The sequence below is a fragment of the Euprymna scolopes genome, chromosome 21 (assembly GCF_053919585.1).
Source record: "Euprymna scolopes isolate OS-2025 chromosome 21, ASM5391958v1, whole genome shotgun sequence".
Taxonomy (NCBI): domain Eukaryota; kingdom Metazoa; phylum Mollusca; class Cephalopoda; order Sepiida; family Sepiolidae; genus Euprymna; species Euprymna scolopes.
The window spans coordinates 8,068,624-8,082,502 of NC_136502.1; positions in this window are offsets into that span (position 1 = coordinate 8,068,624).

Below are 13,879 nucleotides of genomic sequence, written 5' to 3' on the forward strand. Positions count from 1 at the left end.
CCTTTTGTGATCTAATTTTTTGGAAATTTGTAAAGCGAACATATTAGCATATGGATTTTCGAAATTATTTTAAAAACGATAACAGTATGTGTTTCTTTAATCCATTAAACCCCCTCCTATCAATTCCCATCATCCTTTACTAACAAATTAACTCGTGTCGTTAAAGACGATATTTGAAAAGTCACTGATTTCTCTTTTTAAAAAGTATCATTTCGAAACATATTTCTCGTGTATTCGTATTTTATATCCATTTCTTTAACTATTTTATTTTCATTTTTTTACCATGTATGAGTTAACAATCCCATTTTTCTTCTTGATTCAGCTAGATGAGGCAAGCAACCTTATTATTCATCAATAATCTATCCAGTTTATTCCTTCTCGCATCCACGAGAAAAACTTATCTTCCAGTTTACACTGGATGGGGCACGAAAACTTTATCAAAGTGTCTATTTAATGTGTTTTTCTGTATATGTTCTGTTAATATATGTGTTTCTTTATGCATGTGTGATAGCACATTTGACCTCTCGTCTATATGACAGATAAACACGATCCCTGTGACGGGGCTACATGTGAAATAATTCTAAAACTAATCTTGCCACAAACACCCCAATATTACCAAAATACATGCCGCAAGATATGGGAAGCAGAAAATGGTATAATAACCGGCAGGTACCACTCCAGTGGCCAGCATTGGGGACCTAGACGTCATCCTTTGAATATTGGCTCGTTAAATTTAAGAAAGAAGAATATCACAGACACCAACAAAGTAAGTGTCATTTCTACATTCAAGTACCAAAATAATACAGATCAAACACAGACAACAAAACGTTCACAGGAAACATGAGTTGGAACAATTACATTGAAAACATTGCCAGGGCCGCTGTGAAGAAGGTAGGCTCTCTCTACCGTGCTAGAAAACTACTGACACCTGAAAGTATCCTGTACCTTTATAAGGCCACCATTCGCCCATGTATGGAGTATTGTTGTCACATTTGGGCTGGTGCATCTATTGCTAGTCTTAAATTATCGCCCTATTAGCCTCCTCCCACTTTTTGCCAAAATATTTGAGACCTTAATTAACCATGTTCTAGTCCAGCACCTTACAGATGCTAAACTTCTGACCGACCAACAATATGAATTTAGACAAGCCCGTTCCACGGCAGACATCCTCACTGTAATCTCTGAACGCATATACCATTCACTGGACAAAGCAACGGAGGGCAGAGCGGTAGCTCTAGATATATCCAAGGCTTTTGACAGGGTATGGCATGAAGGTCTCCTCAGGAAGATTAGATCATACGGTATCACTGGTAGAATACTTAACATAATTAAATCCTTCTTAGATAAGAGAAAAATCCAGGTTGTCCTCGACGGTCGTACATCTAAACAATATGATATAAATGCGGGAGTGCCCCAGGGATCTATCCTTGGACCTCTGCTGTTCCTGATATTCATAAATGACCTCCCCGACAAAATTGCCTCTGAGATGGGTAGATTTGCTGATGACACCACACTCTATAACAGGCACGACAGGAAAACAAATGAACACATATCTAAAGAAATGGCAGAAACACTAAAGGATGACCTCCAATCTGTAGTGGAATGGGGACAAAAATGGATGGTCACGTTCAATGCCGCCAAGACTAAACTAGTTTCATTCAATAATTACAAGAAACCTTCTCTTCCACCTATAGCAATGGCCAACGACTCTTTATTTGAGAGTACATCTTTCAAACTCCTTGGCCTAACGTTCACGGGAAACATGAGTTGGATGAATTACATTGAAAGCATTGCCAGGGCCGCTGCAAGAAAGGTGGTCTCTCTCTACCGTGCTAGAAAACTACTAACACCCGAAAGTATCCTGTACCTCTATAAGGCCACCATTCACCCATGCATGGAGTATTGCTGTCACGTTTGGGCTGGTGCATCTGCTACTTGTCTCTCGCTCCTTGACAAGGTTCAAAAGGGAGTCGCAAATCTGATAGGTCCTAAACTGGCATCTAAGCTTCAGCCTCTGTCCCATTGTCGAAACGTTGCATCCCTCTGCCTGTTCTACATGTATTATAATGGTGAATGCTCTGATGAACTGCAAGCCCACGACGTAAACACCCTCAACAGACCCGACAAGCTGCAAAATCCCACCCCCACACTGTAGAGATCCCTAGATGTAAAAGATATTTCTACTCCAGTAGTTTCTTCCCCAGAACTGCTAGACTTTGGAATTCCATTCCAGGTCACTGCTTCCCCAACTGTACTGACATGCATAAGTTCAAGTACAACGTGAACCAACATCTCGCTGCCCAAATCCCTAAATAGTACCCCAGTAGATGTTTCCCCTGATAGTATCCCCCTACACCAAAGTGTCAATGTGCCTTGTTTTGGGTGAAAATGTAATAAAAAAAAAAGTCTCTGGCTCCTAGACAAGGTTCAAAAGAGAGTCGCCAATCTGATAGGCCCTGAACTGGCATCTAAGCTTCAGCCTTTGTCTCATCGACGAAACGTTGCATCCCTCTGCATGTTCTACAAGTATTTTAATGGTGAATGCTCTGACGAACTGCAGACACTTGTGTCCCCACGACGTAGACACCCTCGACAAACCCGACAGGCAGCTAAATCCCACCCCACACAGTAGATATCCCTAGATGTAAAAGATCTTTCTACTCCAATAGTTTCTTCCCCAGAACCGCTAGACTCTGGAATTCCATTCCAGGTCCCTGCTTCTCTAACTGTACTGACATGCAGAAGTTCAAGTGTAACGTGATCGACATCTCGCTGCCCAAATCATAACATAGTGCCCCAGCAGTTGCTGCCCCTGATAGTAGCCCCTACACCAAAGTGGCAATTTGCCTTGTTTGGGGTGAAAATGTAATAAAAAAAAAGGAGGAAACACAATTTTGGAATGCTCCACAAAAGGAGAAGCCAGAACATTAAGAGAGCAAGGAATCGGTTCACTACGCACAGGCAATCTTTTTTATCCGGTGTTCTTGCTTTGTTATCCTACAAACACAGGAAGCAAGAAAATTTGTGTAGCCCCTTTGTAGCCCGAGGAGAAACTGAATTATTTTCAAATCGACACATATGATCTATTGATGCTGTCTGTTTGAAATCTATTTCAGAACAAATTTGATTTCATCATATTTTTCTTTAAGAGTGTTTGAATAGCTTAGAGAAACTAATCCATATCAGTTGTCATTGTAAAGAAGATGACATTTTAAACTTTTTTTGTAGAAATGTCTATAAAATGGGGCCACCTTTGAGAATAATACTGTTCGAGACCAATGAGATGAGAAAAATATTAATATGATTTTCGGAATCAGCATCCCTAAAATTACTATAAATCAGCTTAGAAACCGTCGGTAGCAAAAAAGTGTTGGCAAATCTTTCAAATCTGATTAAAAAAAACAATGAGTATATGGAGACTTGAACTGACAGCTGAAGAATAATTCATAAATGAGATAAAAATACAAAGAGGTACTTTCCAAGAAGACTCGCCATTACTACTATTGCTGTATATTGGTTGAAATTGGAATGGAGATGATATATTAAAACGTGTCATGTGTTATCTAGTGGATGTAAGATATTGTTCTTTTAACAGACAATTAATAAACGTATAAATCGTATGTATGTTGTTTAGCTAGGAGGACATGCTATTGTCGTGTAAACTGAATCATGTTGTATCAGACTTAACACACGGGATATTTTTACAGTTCATATGTAAGAAGAATAATATATGCTCCATACTTTTTGTTTTCTTGAAGATTTCTTCTGTATCTTCCCGCTGCTCTGTGACAACCATGAAGCGATCCGCATCCTATAATTGAGACAACTGTTTTTTGTGAAAACCATAAAACAACTCTTTATATTTTTGTAATATAAATTTATTAAAGTTATCTCAATTGGTTTTCACAGGATCTGCAGTTTCTAGATTTTCTGTTCATACAGTTCGCTCCCAGCTGTCTGTCCACCCCTGTCTAGACGTCTGTCCGCTCTGGTGGTCAATCTTCAACTCTCTCAATCTCTCCAAAACTAACTACATCACGTGTTCTCTTACGTCACCTAATTACGTGTCTCATACCAATCTAATGTTTCCACCTAGTTATTTGTTTCTTCAAATCCAAAAGAATGTTTACATCTATTTTCTATTTTCGCATTCCTTTTGCGATTTACACGCCAATCATTTCTTTCGCAATTTAATTGTTTATTCTTCTAATCATAATAACTGACCCAGCGACCATCCGTCGCTCAAATCAATTAACAAGAATACAATAAAAATAATAATAATGTTTTGACCATTGTCCCCGCTTGCCACAGTTAACAGATACTACGCTATTATCACAGCCTAATGGATCATAACATTACACTATTGTTTATAGCTATTATGCCTTTGAACAATATACTAAGGAGATGTCAGACTAGGTAAAAGTTTACTATTATAGATTAAAGAATGAACCACCTAATGTATATGAACGACATGAAACTTTTCACAAGAAACAAAAAAGAATTAGAGACGTTTATAAACATAACCAAAATCCTCGGCTAAAATATCTTATTGTATTTAGAATGGAAAGTGTACACTATAAGAAATGGAAAACTGTAAGCAACAGAACGCATGGGACTACCCAACTAAGGGAAAATGAGAACTCTGGGTAAACATGACGCCTAGAAATGTTTGGGTCATTTAGAAACAGACACTATCAAATCAATAGAAATAAAAAAAAATGGAAACGAATACCCAAGAAGAACAAAAAGACGTCTAGGAATTAAATCATATAGTAGAAACCTAATAAGAATTATAAAAACAAAATTAAATTATATAGTAGAAACCTAATAAGAATTATAAAAACAAAATTAAATTATATAGTAGAAACCTAATAAGAATTATAACAACAAAATTAAGTTATATAGTAGAAACCTAATAAGAATTATAAAAACAAAATTAAATTATATAGTAGAAACCTAATAAGAAGTATAAAAACAAAATTAAATTATATAGTAGAAACCTAATAAGAATTATAAAAACAAAATTAAATTATATAGTAGAAACCTAATAAGAAGTATAAAAACAAAATTAAATTATATAGTAGAAACCTAATAAGAATTATAAAAACAAAATTAAATTATATAGTAGAAACCTAATAAGAAGTATAAAAACAAAATTAAATTATATAGTAGAAACCTAATAAGAATTATAAAAACAAAATTAAATTATATAGTAGAAACCTAATAAGAAGTATAACAACAAAATTAAATTATATAGTAGAAACCTAATAAGAATTATAACAACAAAATTAAGTTATATAGTAGAAACCTAATAAGAAGTATAAAAACAAAATTAAATTATATAGTAGAAACATAATAAGAATTATAACAACAAAATTAAGTTATATAGTAGAAACCTAATAAGAAGTATAACAACAAAATTAAATTATATAGTAGAAACCTAATAAGAATTATAACAACAAAATTAAATTATATAGTAGAAACCTAATAAGAATTATAAAAACAAAATTAAATTATATAGTAGAAACCTAATAAGAAGTATAACAACAAAATTAAATTATATAGTAGAATTCTAATAAGAATTATAAAAACAAAATTAAATTATATAGTAGAAAGCTAATAAGAATTATAACAACAAAATTAAATTATATAGTAGAAACATAATAAGAAGTATAAAAACAAAATTAAATTATATAGTAGAAACCTAATAAGAATTATAACAACAAAATTAAATTATATAGTAGAATCCTAATAAGAATTATAAAAACAAAATTAAATTATATAGTAGAAACCTAATAAGAAGTATAAAAACAAAATTAAATTATATAGTAGAAACCTAATAAGAAGTATAACAACAAAATTAAATTATATAGTAGAAACCTAATAAGAATTATAAAAACAAAATTAAATTATATAGTAGAAACCTAATAAGAATTATAACAACAAAATTAAATTATATAGTAGAATCCTAATAAGAATTATAACAACAAAATTAAATTATATAGTAGAAAGCTAATAAGAATTATAATAACAAAATTAAATTATATAGTAGAAACCTAATAAGAAGTATAAAAACAAACTTAAATTATATAGTAGAATCCTAATAAGAATTATAACAACAAAATTAAATTATATAGTAGAAACCTAATAAGAATTATAAAAACAAAATTAAATTATATAGCAAAAACCTAATAAGAAGTATAACAACAAAATTAAATTCTATAGTAGAAACCTAATAAGAAGTATAACAACAAAATTAAATTATATAGTAGAAACCTAATAAGAAGTATAACAACAAAATTAAATTATATAATAGAAACCTAATAAGAAGTATAAAAACAAAATTAAATTATATAGTAGAATCCTAATAAGAATTATAAAAACAAACTTAAATTATATAGTAGAAACCTAATAAGAATTATAACAACAAAATTAAATCATATAGTAGAAACCTAATAAGAATTATAACAACAAAATTAAATTATATAATAGAAACCTAATAAGAAGTATAAAAACAAAATTAAATTATATAATGGAAACCTAATAAGAATTATAACAACAAAATTAAATTATATAGTAGAAACCTAATAAGAATTATAAAAACAAAATTAAATTATATAATAGAAACCTAATAAGAAGTATAACAACAAAATTAAATTATATAAAGTATAAAAACATGGGCAGTATCAGTAAGAAGATATTCTAAACCGTTCATAGGATGTACTGAATAAGAACTGAGACACCTCAATCAGAAAACCAGGAACGCACAATGCATTACACCTAAAGGATGATGCTGACCGACGCAAAGGATGATGCTGACCGACAGTACTCGAAAAGGAAAAACAGAGGAAGAGGACTGGTTAGTATAGAGGACTATATAAATGACACACAAAATTAGAAAAATACGATAAGATAATGCTCGCAGCAAAAAATATTGTAAAGATGAACAAAACGGAGAACAGAGAGCCAAAGGATAAACAAGAAAATAAAATGTGAAGAAAAACAGCTACACAAACGATTCATAAAAGATGAGACTCCTGAAAACATCTAGACATAACTACAAAAAGGACACCTTAATAAAACGAGTGAATCACTACTAACAACTGCACAAGATAACGTGATTAGAACAAACTATACCAAGGCTAAGATCGATATGACACAAAAAACAGCAAATGTAAACTCTGCAGATAAAGAGACGGAACAATAAATCACATATATGAATTCAGCCAAACTAACTTTAAAATAACATAAAAGTAAACACGTCCAGGTGGGGAAGTCAATACACTAGTAACTATGTTAACAACTGCATCTAAGACAAATGATACAAACACAAACCGGCAACCGTACTTGAAAATGGAAACCATAAAATTTTATAGGTCATGAACGTGCAAACAAATAAACCTATCCAGGCAAGGTGATTTCGCCTCTTTAGTAAACCACAGGTTTAACATCAAAAAGACGGAGCTAGCAAGAGAGTCGAAAGTGATATGTAATATAAAGACAGTCAAGATGACACCAATAATTTTAGGAGTACTCCTGAAACAAATCTTAGAATGTGGTAACCAAACCTCATGAACTACGAAAAATAACCAGCAACTTGAATAAAAATAAATCAAAGCATAACACGCCGTCAGGAAACCAAGAAAACCGTAATGCTAACTACGTCTCTCCTAAAATAAAATAAAAGTGTATTGTTAGCACAGATTGGCACCACATCAAATCGACAAAAGTCAACGGAGATGGAAGGACCGAGGAAGGGAAATCACTAACCAGACCTTTACTGAAAAAGTGCGATAAAAACTGGGATCTTGGGTAAGTTTATTGCCACTTTGATTCCAGTGAAAACCATTTCATTCCCAGCCGGAAATCAAGGGCAGGCGGCTGTTGCAATAGCGCAAATTTATTTGCAGAGGTTGTCGAACAACGTGGAGAATGCTGGAAATTTGGGAAGGCTGTTGTTTCCTGGACTCGAGGGAACACCAGTTTTTGTCAGACGATTACCTGCGTGAGAACTCATTGTAGATAATAATAATAATAATAATAATAATAATAATAATAATAATAATAATAATAATAATAATAGGAAGAAGAAGAAGATGAAGAAGAAACGACTGTTGCGATAGCGCAAATTCATTTGCAAAGGTTATCAAAAAAAAAAAAAGGTTGAGAGTACTGAAAATCTGTGGATACTAGTTGTCACTCAGACTCCAGAGAATAGCACAGGTTATTTTCAAATTGAAATCTTTGATGATAACCTGTGTGAAAATTCTTACTGAATAATAATAATAATAATAATAATAATAATAATAATAATAATAATAATAATAAGAAGAAGAAGAAGAAGAAGAAGAAGAAGAAGAAGAAGGAGGACAAAATTCGAAGAAAAGAAAAAGGAAAGAGCAACAAGGACAAGAAAATGAAGTCTCTCGAAACAGGAAGGAGATGATGTCAGAAACCGAAGAGAATCCTGGATATGACCGGAGAGGAAGCGGAAATCTGTTTGAAGTATTTCCATAATAAATGCCGAGCTGCCCCCCCCCCCGACCCGCGCCGAAAAAAAAATCCAAGCTGAAAAGAGCCGGAAGTATAAAAAGATTACGTCAATAGTGATGCTGCCGCTTCGAACAACAAAGAAGCTTCGATGAAAAATAACCTGTCTTTTCAAAGCGGCTAAAAAAAGACATTATATTTTTGGTTGGCGAGTAGATTTTGTTGGAACGGTCCATTTGATATTTTCTTTAAAACTTATTTAGTTACTCTTTTACAAGCTTTGTTTTTTTAATAGTTTGAAAATAGGTTATTCTTTCATAAGAAGTAAAATAGAAGGTTTTTTTTATCCAGAATTCCCCTCATATTAAAAGAAAGAAAGAAAAATCTGTTTATGTAAATACCCGTGACAAAACGTAAATATCACATGCCAAAAATTACGTAAACTGGTCAAGTAGATCTATTTATAAATAAAAAAAATCAAATTTTATTAGTAACCGAGGAACTGCTATCTCGCGTCGCCAGTTTAACAACAATCTCAAGAACCAAAGGGAAATAACTAAGCAAAGACTAGTTAACAATACAAAGATAAATAATTAACGCTAAATAGTAATTTAAAAAGAAAAATCTTTTAATAATATTGAGTACCAATTACATGATCGATATTAATAAATCATGCATCTGAAACAAATAAATTAATTTCCAATTTCTGCGAATCTACTCCATCGATTATAAAACCTGTCATACACGTTTGAAGGTCGAACACACGTTTGACAAAGGGAAGCCATCCCGAAATATATCATCACAGACAGGTTATCTGACCGCCTGACGCAAGTAAGAACATCCTACATGTAAAATATTGCACTATATATATATATATATATTATTATTATTATTATTATTATTATTATTATCATTACCGTTTTATCTGTTTTAGTTACACATGTTTGTTACCGGATCGTATCAACGATCCAGCAACTTCGTCAGACTTGAGGGCTTCTGTTCAAGTCTGACAAAAGTTGCTGGATCATTGACACGATTCGGTAACAGAAACGTGTGTAACTAAAACAGATTTAACGGTAATAAAAAAATATATATTTGCTCTGCAATAGTATTGAGCACCTTCTCCAGGTTTTTACTAATTACCAGTTTTGCTATATATATATATATATATATATATATATATATATATATATATATATATATATATATATACATGAATTGGATCAATAAAAGTGACAAGACAACTAGTATCCATGATCAATCCAGGATCAATAAAAGTGACATGACAACTAGTATCCATGTAGTCGGTTCCACCATTATATCTTAAGTTGCTTCAGTCTATTGATTACATATTTGCATTGTTCTAGTGTTTTACCTTCTATAAACCTAAATTTCTTGCTCTAATAAATAATAACATCAATTCTTGAAGTTCGTTTTTATACTCATGAATAATATTGGTATATATTATTGTTGTAAACATTGCTGTATATTTTTTTATGATTGTGATATATTTTTTCATCTTCAAATGTGTTTGTCAATATACCTATAACGGTGTCGTTGCATGTTAACACTGACTCACACTTAGCACACAGAGACGGTCGCAAGGGAACAAAAAGGAAATATATTTCAGTTGAAATGAAAAGGCATTTATTCATGGTACTTTCCAAAATGACGAATTGCGTCCTGTTTCAAAAGTCCTTTAGTTCGCTAGGTAGTTCACAAAACCCTGCCGTGTCGAACACGTGCTTCCAAAGTCTTTCACGCCACCACGTGGCCACACATCCATCTCATGTCGACATGCCTTGCCGGTTCTCTTAGCACGTGGTTCCTCGCTGTGGCTGTACACGTATTTATATCGTCACTTGCCGCCCGTGTGTGTCCTTTTATCTCCGATTTGCTTTCCCTTCTCTTCCACTGTTGTAACGTCAGCTCGCGCACCGGTAAACTCATTAGCATACGTGTCACACGGCTGCGTCTGTTAACACGCGTCACGGCTCTGTTGTAACTCCATAAAAGACAGATTAAATGCTAGGCATTAATTTATGTCTCAATTAATAAACTCCATTAAACATTACGGAACGTTTGTGAAATAATTGCTTGAAGTTTTTCATCCCGAAATTAGTGTGAGTGATTCGATTTACAGCATATCAACCCCTTTCAAGTTATTTAATGCCGAATCCAGTAATTAAAAAAACTTTTTTTTCTTTTACTTCAACATCAATTCTAACGCCAATTTGAGTAAAATAATTTTATGTTTCAAGTTCTTTATATTTTTAAATATTTATTTATGATCTTTGGTTGTATTTTTACGGTATTTCTATCCTTTTCCGATTTATTTAATTTTTTAACACATTTTGTTTTTGCTTCAAGTTCTTTATATCTTCAAATATTTATTCATGATATTTGGTCTGGTTCTACATTGTTTTTAATTTGTACTTTGCAAAACAGGAAAAACGACAATAATATCAATGTTCGGTGCATTTTCGTTAAAAAATTCAGTATCTTTAAACAGTTTAATCTGGTAGCATCAGTTCTGAAATTGGATTTAAATTATATTACAGATTGCCAAGTTCGAATTCAGAGTGTTCTATAGCACCACTTTTACTATGGATGTTGGCAACCTTCACATGTTTTTTTTCTGTAAGTTCTTGATTCATAAAAGAAACATAGAAACAAATGTCAACGATAGAATAAAGTTAGTAAAAAAAAAACATCCTGTCATGCTGCTTCATTGGAATTTACGTTTTTTATTACCTGTGTTAATATATAATTCAAAACATTTTCTTTTCTGATATTTTTTCACAGTATTTTAGACCTGATACTAGAGTCTTGGAAGGATAGAGTATGCAATCATAATTTGCCCGTGGCATCACAAGAAATCTGTGCTGCACTATGAGGATAACATCGACAGTAATGATTAAGCTTAATTCCCAGGGCATCAATAACAAACATTTTCTTTAACATACACAGCATTAAACGGAAAATAGCTTATTACTTTCGATAGCAAATGTTTCGACTGACATCCCCGTCCCACTCCTAGCCGACAGTGCTTGAACTACAACTACCATTGCCCTTAAGCATTCTATGCTCTTTTGGCTTTTTATTGAAATCATTTTTGGGACCTTATTTTTGTCACCCCAATTAAAACTAGGTGTGCGTTGGTGTGGTGTAACCTCAGAGTTATTTAAACATTATTTTTATCATTCTTTTATTAATTCACGCCAACAGAAGGCAGTCTGGTAGTACATACAAGAGTAAAAGCGATAAAAAACATTTCCGACAGTCCAGTGCACTCCCATCCTTATATATATATATATATATATATATATATATATATATATATATGTATATATATATATATATATATATGTATATATATATATATATATATATATATATGTATATATATATATATATATATATATATATATATGTATATATATATATATATATATATATATATATATATATATATATATATATATATACTAGCAGGGCTACCCGACATTGCTCGGGACCGTATAAAACAATGAGAAAAATAAAATTCATTTTGAACATACCTGTTATTCTTAGGATAGCGGATTTTTTTTTATGTCTATGTATCATTTGCTATCTTAAGCAAAAGAATATTTTACCTATCCTAGGACAGGTATTACACAACATGTGTAAGAAATAATTGCACTTTCCCTAGGACAGGTAATTGACAGCATGTATATGAAGTAGCTTTACCTTCCCTAGTACAGGTAATGTACAGCACACATTTATATATATATAAATTTGTGCACATTGGGATTAAGTTTATTTTTCGGTGCTATTACCGTGGTTTTAGTTTTCAAAATGGAAGAAGCGACAACAAGTTGCGCCAATAATGAAGCACACTCCCTTTTTGACATGTTCATGGTTCCAGAATAATTTAAGTAGTTTTTAGTGCTTTCATTATTTCACGTTTCACGCCTCAACTAAGAACTCAGCATTATAAGTGACAGTAAGTACTGCAAAGAAGGTGAACTCCCTCTACCATGCTAGAAAATTACTTACACCTGAGAAAATCCTGTATCTACACAAAGTCAGCGTTCGCTCATGCATGGTGTATTGTTGTCACGCCTGGGCAGGTGCATCTACCACTAATCTATAATCTACAACACTAATTTGCGTAGGAAGTTTGCAGCATCTGGTTTCAAAATTCCATTTGTCGTAGGAAGTTGTTGTCTCTAACACTTGAACTCTATATGAGATACATAGATATTCAAATATTCCATTAAAGTTCTTTAACAAACACTGAGTTGAGAAAATAATTTTCCTCTGCCTAATTGACTATTTTTGTATGTTATCTATAAATATAAAAGCGAAAATGTATGTATGTGTGTTCGCTTTTTCTGTATGTCTACAAAAGGCTCTTTTTCAGAGAAGCGGTCGGTCGCTTCACAACTTTTAAAAACTTTTTATATCACATATAAATCGTAATATCTCACAGTTAACAAGGAAGCTCGCCTATCTATTTAATTTGCTCGATTGTGGGAAGATAAATATTAAACATTTGTCGCTCGCCGCATGTGGGTTAGTCTTTTTCCTATAACATTTTGGGAAAATAAATTCTGCAATCAAACTTGACCTCATTAACTCATTAAAACGGGCACCTGCCAAATCCAAATAATTAAATAAATTCAAACGTGTTTCCGTTAGCATATCGCGGTTGGGCAATGGTTAACGTCGCACGTTTTTTTTTTTTTTTTTCACACTTTAATTTACAACTTTGCCTCAAGGGTTCGGGTTCGATCCTCATACTTACATTTTTTTAACCCTCCCACCCATCCATGGAGTTTCCACACACACCTCCAAACACCCGGGCAACGCCGGGTACCCCTCGCTAGTATTATATATTTCTTTTTAGTGTCTTGGTCTTACTGGATTCCAGGATAAGAATTAATCTATTCTGGTGGAGTTTCAAGCTCCTTTTTGCTACTTGAGGTAACATTACTTGGAGAAGGTGCACTATTCCTCGGAAAAGTCAGTGCGAGAATATTTTTTGAGCTGTTAATACTATTTGATGTCGAATATTTGTTTAGTGTTTACTTCTAAGGAAGTGTATCTTCATGCCAGGTTGATCCTGAGAATCTTATGTACAGATAAACCTACAACACCTGAGGATAATATCTAGTAGGCATGTATTTATGACTATGTATATTTTATAAGTGTGTATGTATATTTGTATGTTATTGTCAGCATATTCATTAATGTGAATGTGTGTACATGCATGTATCTATATGTGCATATACACATATATATATATATATATATATGTAGATTTGTATATATATATATATATATATATAGATACATACATGCATATATATACATATATACGTGTTTGTGTGTGTCTGTGTGTGTA